Below are 10540 nucleotides of genomic sequence, written 5' to 3'. Positions count from 1 at the left end.
TTCGTAGGACGCGTTAAGAATGACAAAATATTCTCTGTATCTACTGAAACCGAGCAGCATAGCTTGTATTCCACTATTTGCATTCACACCTGGGCTGTGTGTGTATATATTGCCTTGGTTTGGCTCTGTAATCATTAGTGGTCTTGGGACTAGTTTGGGCCATACGTAAGCTGGTCAAACGTTTCGTTTGGGTCTGTACCCTAGCTGCACTGATGACGGATCCGTCTGCAGGGATTCCTTCCAGTGGATGCTTAGTTTATTTTGTCATTCTGATCGGATTTTCTCTACTATTCCGTTTTAATTTTAATTTTAAATTGTTTTGCATTATATGGCCGTTTGTTGTTTTATGGGTTTTCCCATTTGCTTTTCAAACTTGAAAATGAGTTTTTTTTCATCGACGTACATAATACACTGTCGAGGATCTGACCGGATTGCCGACATCAATTTGCCAAAACCAAATTTTCCGAAAGTAAAATTGCATATCAAGTGTTGTTAAACAGAGTTTGGAAACAAACAGGAAGTCTTGTATCTAGGGCATCGAGTTTCGCATGCTAGAGTGATGACCGACCCGGCTAAAATTGAAGCCATAAAGGAATGGCCTACACCGACCTCGGTCAGAGAAGTACGCAGTTTCTTAGGATTAGCCTCGTACTATAGACGTTTCATCAAGGGATTTGCCGCAATAGCAGCACCACTGTATAAACTAACTGAGAAAGCCAGAAGATTCTCATGGGATACTGACTGTGAGGAAGCTTTTGTGGAACTAAAGGTTCGATTAACAAGGTCGCCAGTCTTGGCCTACCCTCTACCGGAGGGACAGTTCATATTGGACACTGATGCGATTGATGTAGGTATTGGTGGAGTACTCTCACAAATCCGGGGTGACGAGGAAAGAGTAATCAGCTATGCAAGCCGTACCCTCAGTAAATCCGAACGAAATTATTGTGCTACACGACGAGAGTTGTTAGCAGTGGTAGTGTACTTAAGACATCATCGCCAGTATATGGCGCCCATAAAGATACTGGCGATGATGTCTTAAGTACACTACCACTGCTAACAACTCTCGTCGTGTAGCACAATATTGTGATCAGGACTGATCACGCGTCATTGCTCTGGCTGATGAATTTCAAGGAGCCAGAAGGACAGCTAGCGAGATGGCTACAGGCGATAGGAGAGTATGATTTTGAAGTAGTCCACCGGCCTGGACTAAAACATGGGAACGCTAATGGGCTATCAAGGAAACCACAATGTGGAAAGACCGCAGATAACGTGCAGAAGAAGAAAGAAGCCTGGGGAGGCGTAGAGGCCGAAATGGAACCACCATTAGATTCATCAGGAACTAATGCTTCTGTACGAGCGATACAAATACAACCCAACACTCACCTCGATGACATTCGTAAAGCCCAACTGGGAGATAATTCAATGCGGAAAGTTATGGAAATCAAGGAACAAGGCGGGCCACGACTGCCATGGGAGGAAATGGCTGGATTGAGCCGAACTGACAAAGTGTACTGGCAGATTTTGAACTTGTTGGAGGTGCGGGATTGAGTTTTGTATCGTAGGTGGGAATCAGATGACGGACATGATATTAGTTGGAAACTGGTCCTTCCAGTAGAGATGAGAGCGGCAGCTCTAGAAGAACTTCATGGAGATGGGGGAAAAACCAGCGGACATCTGGGAGTTGCAAAGACTACAGCTAGGGTAACTCAAAGTTATTTGTGGCCGGAGATGCGCAGTTGGATTCAAACGTGGATTCGGCAGTGTGATGCTTGCGCCCGAAGGAAATCACCACCCAAGAAAAAGAGAACCCCACTTCAGCAGCAGGCTGTTGGCAGTCCGATGGAGAGGGTGGCGATGGATATAACAGGTCATTTTCTGATAGATCTGATAGGTCTGATAGAGGCAATAAGTACATATTCGTTGTTGGCGATTATTTCTCCAAATGGATGGAGGCCTACCCAATACCAAATGAGAGGGCCGAAACTGTTGCTCGTTGTTTCGTGGAGAACTTCGTGCTGAGGTATGGTGTCCCACGACAGTTACACACTGATCAGGGGAGAAACTTCGAGTCGGACCTTATTGCGGAATTGTGCAAAATTCTAGGCATAGATAAGACACGGACCACACCTTACAACCCGAAGTCCGATGGCATGGTTGAGCGGTTCAACCGTACTCTTGTAAACATGTTGGCAACCATGCTAGATTCACATCGTAATCAAAGAGATTGGGATGAACATTTACCATGTGCAACCTTCGCATATAGATGCACAAGAATCGACAGGGGAAACACCCAATATGATGGTGCTAGGGAGAGAAGTAGCCCTCCCTCTTGATCTAATGCTACCCACTACTGGAGCAACGGATATCGAAGTGAAGACAGACTACGTTGAGCAACTTCGGACAAGAATTCGTGCAGCTCATGAACGGGCGCGACACGTATTGAAGCTTAGTGCACGACGACAAAAGAGGACATATGACCAGAAAGCAAGCAGACAGGAACTAGCAGAAGGGCAGTTCGTGTGGCTGTACAATTCGGCCAAGCCAATAGGCAAGTCTCCAAAATTACAATGCCGCTGGGCTATATGCAGTGGTAAGGAAATTATCAGAGGTAACGTTCAGAATCCAGGAAGGGCCAAAGAAGAAGTGCAAGGTGGTTCATATCGACCGACTTAAAGTCTATGAGGGAAAGCCTTTGCCATACTGGGGCACAGCAAGTGAAGCTGAAGCCAGAGACGAGGGGCCGGATATACAAGCCCCAATCGAGATGGTCGAAACGACACCAACTGAACATAACGACTCGGTAGGCAGTAGTCAAGAGTCAGTTGACGAACTACTGGGTCCAAAAAGCCTAGACGAATTAAGCGGTGGCCAAGAAGAAGTAGCAGAACTACAAGTTAGTGAAAGTCTACCCGGAATCAACAAGGAATCAGCGGACGTCGTAACACCACCGACGTGGTGGTGTATTTATTATTATTATTTATTATTATTATTAGTATTTTTATTTTCATATTATTATTATTATTATTATTATTATTATTATTATTATTATTATTATTTTTAATTGTTTACAAGATACAAAATTTGAGTCCTGTGCAGTTATCTTCTGAAATTTTGATTAACTAGATTACAAGCGATGTGGATATTTTGTTTTGTTTATGTCTAACCCTTCCCGATCTATTTATAATAATGTCTGAAAATAATGGATGGGATGAATCTTGCATAATTGAATTAAATTTCTTAAGTAAAAAATCATTAATAATAAACCTTCATGCTTCATAAAGCTATTTTATGCCACCAGCTATTTCAATATGCTTCGTAAAGCTATTTTATGCTACAAGCTATATCAATGCTTTCTAAAGCTATTTAATGCTTTGGACCAATATTGTGGCTATGTGTAGGTCCTTTTGTTGGCCTAGCTAAACTGCAGCCTTGCGCCATGTTAAGCTATAATAATGGTAATTAGGGCTCTCACTTAATATTATTATATAAGTGCATGTTTTAATGAAATAAAATCGGTTTCTTAAAGGGGTAAACTGAGGTGGGGTGGGTAGGGTAAAGCAATTATTATTTGCCGGAAGTTAATGTATGTAATCACTAATTAATTAATATAAATTAGACTATATTTCAGGATTCTCAGTTTGGTTTCAATTACAAAGTGAAAACTCAATCAAATGAGGTGGTGTAAAGAAGTAATTTGTTTGTTTGAAGGCTTACTGTGTCTATGGTGGCAGTTGATTGCAGAAACAGAAATTTTCCTGACTTACAAAGGTGAATATAATGTTTTGTTTACGTTTTAAGTTTACTGGCCTAGGCGCTATTTAATATCATGCTCCAAAAAAAGAGATGTTACTGTAGTTCTAAAATGGAGGTTATTAAATACAGGTCTCCCACCAAACCACTTTTGGGACCAGGGTTTTCATTATGGTCTTTAGCAGCTTGGTCCCTAATTAGAATAATAATAGAATAATAAAAGACATTTGTTAACTTGGAACCATAGAAAAGTGGTCTTTAATTGAAGGTGTTCTTTAATTGGAGGGGTATTTCTAGAGGGAGACCTGTAACATGTAATGTTATGTGTATGTAATTAGGCCAAATAGAACAAGAGAGCCAACTACACTCATTCACAGAGAAACAAACAATGTGCCCTAGTACGTAGCCAGAGCCATATATATAAAGAGTTGCGACATTCCGCTCCTTGGTTTACGAAAGTCACGTGGTACACACCGTCCATTTTGTTTCATAATCTTCCCGATGAACACATGCAAAGTATATGTGTTACGTACATTGCATATTAATTTCACACATTTAATTGGGTTTACAATTATATTTTATAATTAACATCACTTAGTATGGACAGCGTATAAGAATTCATATGTAATCGAATATTTGCGCGCGTGCGTACTCGCGTAAATTCCGTGCTCGCGTAAATGATTGAAATTAAAATTAGAATTGTTTTCAATTATCGTTAATTCGTCACATTTTAATCAATGAACCCGACCTATTTTATTTAATGGTAATCTTTTCTTTGGTTTTTAATTGTTTTTAATAGTTATATATTAAATATGTTTTAATAGTTATATATTAAATATGTTTTTAATAGTTATATATTAAATATATATATATATATATATATATATATATTTCTTAATTATATAAATTTAAATCATTTATCAGTTGCATTATTACACTGTTTACGTTCATCATTAAAATTTTATTTTTATTTTCTCATTCGCCTAGATACGTTCGGAAAAACATTTAAGCTAAATAAAAGAAAATTTTTCCGACCTTTTCTGACGATCTTTAAAGGTTGTTCGCTAAACAATATTAGAAAATGGTTTTTAATTTCAAATCTTTTACAGCCTGTATAAATACGAATGACAATGAAAATAAAGGTAATGTTTAATAATCTTTAAAATGATTTGCTGTTTCTATTGCATACTATTACTATACTACTATATACTTATTATAACTTTATTTTGGAAACGACGCTTTTAAAACAGCGGACACGCTCGTGCAGTTTGTTTATAAAAGTACTGTACAGCCATAATACAATATTAAAATAGAGGCGAGACTTTTAATACAATAAAATGTACGTTACATAATTACACAAGTTGAATATATCACAGATCCTGTATATCATTTAACACTTACAATTTATAACATTTACAGCAAAGCACAGTTTATATATTGCGGCCAACTGACCTATACTATTTTAATATTTATAAATAATAATAATCAAATTAATAAATTAAGATTTGTATAGGGCTCGCTCATATTCAAATTTAAAGAGCAAAATTTTATATACCCTAAACGGATTTAAATTACATTTTGATATACATATTTAATTAATTTTTGCTGGTCGTCACATATCAGTTATTTGCAAAAATAATAGGAGCTACTAAAGGATTGCTTAATTAAAGAATGCTTGCCATCGAGGGGCTCTCTCGGTCTATCGGCGAGGATTAAAGAACTGCTTAAAAATAGTAAATTATTACAGAATTATTTTATAATATGAAATTGGATATAAAATAGTGAAATCATTAAAAAAAATCTATAAATAGTTACATGAAATTCGACTGCTAAAAAGATTAAATGAAATTAAACTATACAGGAGGCCGCTAAATGTATTATACAATATTATACACAGGAACGCACATCATGTTAGACACAGAACGCGCATCGCGTATGAAACAAAATGGCTTCTAAATTCTCAATGTCGCAACTCTTTCTATCTATGGCTCTGTACATAGCCAGTGTAAGGACGCCCGCTGTCATTTGTATGCACCCACGTCCTGCACCACGCACGGTCTGTTTTTCTATTTACCAAGTGAATAGTGGGCATACGTTAGTAGGCACACTCTCTGAATAGGCCTATAGGGGATATTGAAATTGTTATGTAGGCCTAAGCTGTTTTCTAAAACTAAAAAAACAAAAAACCAGAAATGGAAATGGATAATTCACTTTTGATTTAAAAAAAAAAACATAAACTGCTATCTTACTTATCTTAGCTACATTATGCATACCATACTAATTTAAATACATTAATTTCGTAGGGAAATAACATATTTAAAATTTGAGTGTTTATTAAGGTACATTTAACATTAATGTGCGTTTCTCAGGACATAAAAGTTTCCCCTGCCCTAATTTCTAATAATTGACCTGTATAGTCTGATTTTCCATTCATTTTTTTTCCCAAGAAAGGTTTCTATAATATGCGCTCTACAGTTAATTTAGTGTACACAGTAACTTATTAAAGATTTTCTTTTGTTATAATCTTTCAGCAAGGGTGAAACTCAAAAAAAAAGTCAACGTGGTTCAATATTTAAAATTGATTTGTTCAACAGCAGAATTCATCTCATCAATATTCTTAGTTTAGTTTGCTACAATTGGACAAGAAAAGGCATGATTATGGACAGTTTCTGCTTTAGTACAGTATACAAAGTATGCTGGTTTATGCATGCCTGTAACATGAAAGGTTCTTGAATATTGTTATATATGATAAACTGATGTTTTAATGTAATAGGCCTACATTACGGATAAAAATGCTGATTTAAATAAGACTGTAAAGCCTAGGAATCTAGAATAAGCTTGAATTTTAGGTACAGTATGTGTAGCAGCAAGACAAACGATATGTGAAGGTGTATGGAAGTGATTGAGACTCTAGGGGAATAATGTCCCTACCACATAATGTTTGTTGATGTTTTTTTAATTAAAGAATTTATGGTTGTATACCTTAAACTCAGAGTATTTTGTAAGCCTACAGGAATTTGATTAGAGCCATTGTCATTTTACAAAAAGGAGCTGGGACCAATTGAAGACCAGTTGGAACTTTGACCAATTAAAGACCATTTGGAACTTGGACAAATTGAAGACCAGTTGGAACTGGGACCAATTGAAGACCAGTTGGGACTGGGACCAATTGAAGACCGGTTGGGACTGGGACCAATTGAAACTAGTTGGAGTTGGGACCAGTTGGAACTAGGACCAGTTGAAAGTGTCCAAAACACAGCACCAACTGGTTCCAGTTCCAACTGGTCCAACTGGAATTTTTAAACAAAAAGCTAGAATCCTTTCTAGCATTACAAATACAACGTCGCGCAAATGAAAGATCTATTATTTACTACGTTTAATTGAATAAGGTGCATGACTTGTCATTTTACTAATTATTTACTTATACACTCTTATATGAAAAGTTGAGACTGTCTAAACCATATTAAAGCAATGTGTTAATATGTACATGTGCTCATCCCTGAACGACCTAGTACGAAAGAGATAGGCCCAGTTGCTGTGAAGGAAGGTCTCCTGGTAATAGGGATACCCCTGTTAAATTGACGCTGATATATTCACAAAATTTTAGAGGTTTTATAGGTACTGTATATTGTGTAGAACTTGTTTTCTAAATTAACCTATGTAATAAATATGTCAGATTTATAGTTTTTTTCATGACAATCGAGTCAATCACATATAAGAAAGACACACTCAACTGCATGTGTCATGAAAGAATCAACTCAACTACAGTATTTATTGGGGAAAAAAACACCTATATTATTATTATATTACTTATTACTTACATTTATATTTATTACTTATTATTATTATTATTATTATTATTCTTATTATTATTATTATTATTATATTACTTATATTATTATTAGATAATATTACTTAAAGATTATAGGTGATATTATATCAAAGTCAATTTAACAGGGGTATCCCAATTACAAAGGGACCTTCCTTCACAGCATATCTCTTTCATACTAAGTTGTTCAGGGATGAGCCCATGTACATATTAACAAAATCTATTTAGTTATGGTTAGACATTCTAAGCTTTTTATTTAAGAGGGTATAAGTAAATAATAAGTAAAATGACAAGTCATGCACTTTATTTAAATGACGTACAGAGTAAATATAGATCTTTCATTTGCGCGACGTTGTATAGTTTGTAATGCTAGAAAGGATTCTAGCGTTTTTGTTTGCAGAGCGTAGATTGCACCCACAACAAGCTAACGATCGGACAACGATCATTTATAAAGAAATCGCATGTGACGTACATCCGGGATCCAGTCAAGTCGCCCCTTGTAAAGTCGCCCCTTGACTTGTAAAGTCTGCCCCTTGACTTGTAAAGTCTCCCCCTTTTCAAGTCCCCCCTCCCTAGCAAAGTCACCCCCTAACCAAGTCGCCCCCTTGACTAATATTGAATATTATTATTAACTAACCTTTGAAACTTACTTAGAACTTATCTAGGCCAAGGAGAGATTTAGCTAGGCCGGTGTACAGGACCGGTTCGGCCGTGTACAAGTTCGGCTGGGATATATTTGTATGGAACGTCAAGTAGGCGCAAAACTGTGCATGCTGTACGTGTGTGTGTGTGTGTGGTTAATCTATTGGTGCTACAGTATCCATTATTTCGTGTTTTTGTTAGATCTTCTACGTTGCCAAATAAGTTTTAAGGAAATCCGGGAATTATTATGCTGCCATTAGTTTGCCAAAACAATAGTGGATTTTATTAAGTTTGTGTAAGTCCCGTGTAAGTTAATAATTAATGATTTAGATGGCATATGTTTCGTTTTATCTATTTAAAACAAACGAATGTACATTATATATGCAATCATATTTTGATAATCGTGTTGAGTTATCAGGTCTTTATGCTGCAAATTAATTAATATGATTTTAGGCAATTCAATGGCATTAATACTGCGATGTGTTTGCGAACAAAACATTTTATTAGGTTTGTGTAAGTTAATAATAATGTTTTAAGATTCATAATATATTTCGGTTTATCTATTTGAAACAAATGAATTTATATGTGGATAATCAAACCAAAGGATTTTTATTATTTTCTTATTACAGTGTCGATGCATATAGTGAAAAAGAGGAAGAAGAAAAGAAGAATGTTGATAATATTAATATACTGCCAAATTTTATTATATTTGTCGTAATCATTGATTGATTTAAAGCAGAAAGTATATAAACGCCACTCAAAATTTCCGACTGACGCTGACAGGCTGCCGACCGACACTGTTTTTTTTTCAATGATTTTGTGTATTATTTTAGAAAAAAAAAAAACATGAAATACATCGCCCTAAAATCAAGAATTTTAACTGTAAGCGCCTTTCATCAAGAAGGTAACAATAGAAATACACGTTTCTGTGGTTCGCTTGTATTAGATAGGGCAAAACATGCCCATTCGTGCAGAACAAGTGTGCAGTGTCTGCCGATTGATGAATCACCATATGCGAATTCACCAACTAATTAAGTGTTCAATCTGGTTCAAACGAGCAATAATACTGTTATTACACACAACAGAGGTTAATGATCATAATCAATGTCTGTATTACGCTTATGTAAAATAATTAATAGACAATAAATCAACACGTCGTATAGGCCATGGCCACAAACCCTACATTATAGGGTCTGTATAGGCGAACAACTCGGGGAACAACTACATTTCTGAACCATCGCACATGTTCGTACAGTTACCATGTACAGAGATCAAGCCAGACGGCTCTTGACATTCTTTCCTTGTCTCCGATAACATTCCTGAATTGGCGGCGTACAAAGACTTCGTCTCCGATAACATTCTTGAATTGGCGGCGTACAAAACTTTGTGTCTTTATTCTACCAAGAGTATCCGATCGGACCCTACTTGTGGGAACGTTCCCACTGAATTAACTGTTACTAGGCAACTTAGTACTGGCAGCTTGATACCTATTAAAAGCAATTTATTTCCATTCATGCCTACAGTAGATTTAATTATTAATTAATTATTTAAATACGGTAACAAATCAGTCACTTTTATCTAGAAGGATAATTGTATTGCAATAGGTACGTTTGTTTAATCGTACATATATAATTATAATTTCAGGATTAATTAATTATAATATAATTAATCAATCCTGCATTATATAATATTATTATATACTTTAATCCAAGATACAAATCAACTTTCTTGATAAGTGACAGCTATAGTTAAGTTAAATTTCTTCCAAGCAATAAAGTTTCAACTTACAATATTTTGCAGTAAAAACACTTCTTAACTAAAACTATGCTATTAAAACTCCGTAAAACAATCAATCTTAATAATAATGTACTAAATTACATAATATTTAATAAATAAATATTATTTAAACGGTACTGTGTTCTTCTAAGTAGAAGTAAAAACAAACAATACATTTTTATTTATACTCTTTATTTCAGAAATTCGATTTTATTACGGATGATTTTCCTGTACAGTATACCCCCTAACCTGTTGCCAACATTGCACTGTGATATCTTATTCACACATTGATTACATGTACACTACTCGGCGTTCCATACAATAACCCTTATTTGACAGTAATTGTTATTGTCGTGATTGAATAATAGACAATAACTGGATTTGCGTCAGAAGAAACATGTTACACCTATAGATAAACCCTTATTTGGGAATTGAATATCTTATTGCCGAACAAGTGCACGGCCGAACCGGACGTCATAGCTCTCTCCTAGGCCTACATAAGTTCTAAGTAACGGTTTAAAATGTTTTCTCTCTCTTCCCCCC

General features: G+C 35.7%; 1 protein-coding gene across 1 annotated transcript in view; it reads right to left on the bottom strand.

Moving 5' to 3' along the window:
- Positions 1–10540, bottom strand: part of LOC117102784 (probable serine/threonine-protein kinase kinX) — an 81868-nt gene that overhangs the window by 65373 nt on the left and 5955 nt on the right. The gene's annotated exons all lie outside the window — the stretch shown is intronic.

This window comes from Anneissia japonica, unplaced genomic scaffold, assembly GCF_011630105.1.
Source record: "Anneissia japonica isolate Jap-2015-1 unplaced genomic scaffold, ASM1163010v1 scaffold287760_len733007_cov179, whole genome shotgun sequence".
NCBI lineage: Eukaryota > Metazoa > Echinodermata > Crinoidea > Comatulida > Comatulidae > Anneissia > Anneissia japonica.
This window is presented reverse-complemented; position numbering and strand designations above follow the sequence as displayed.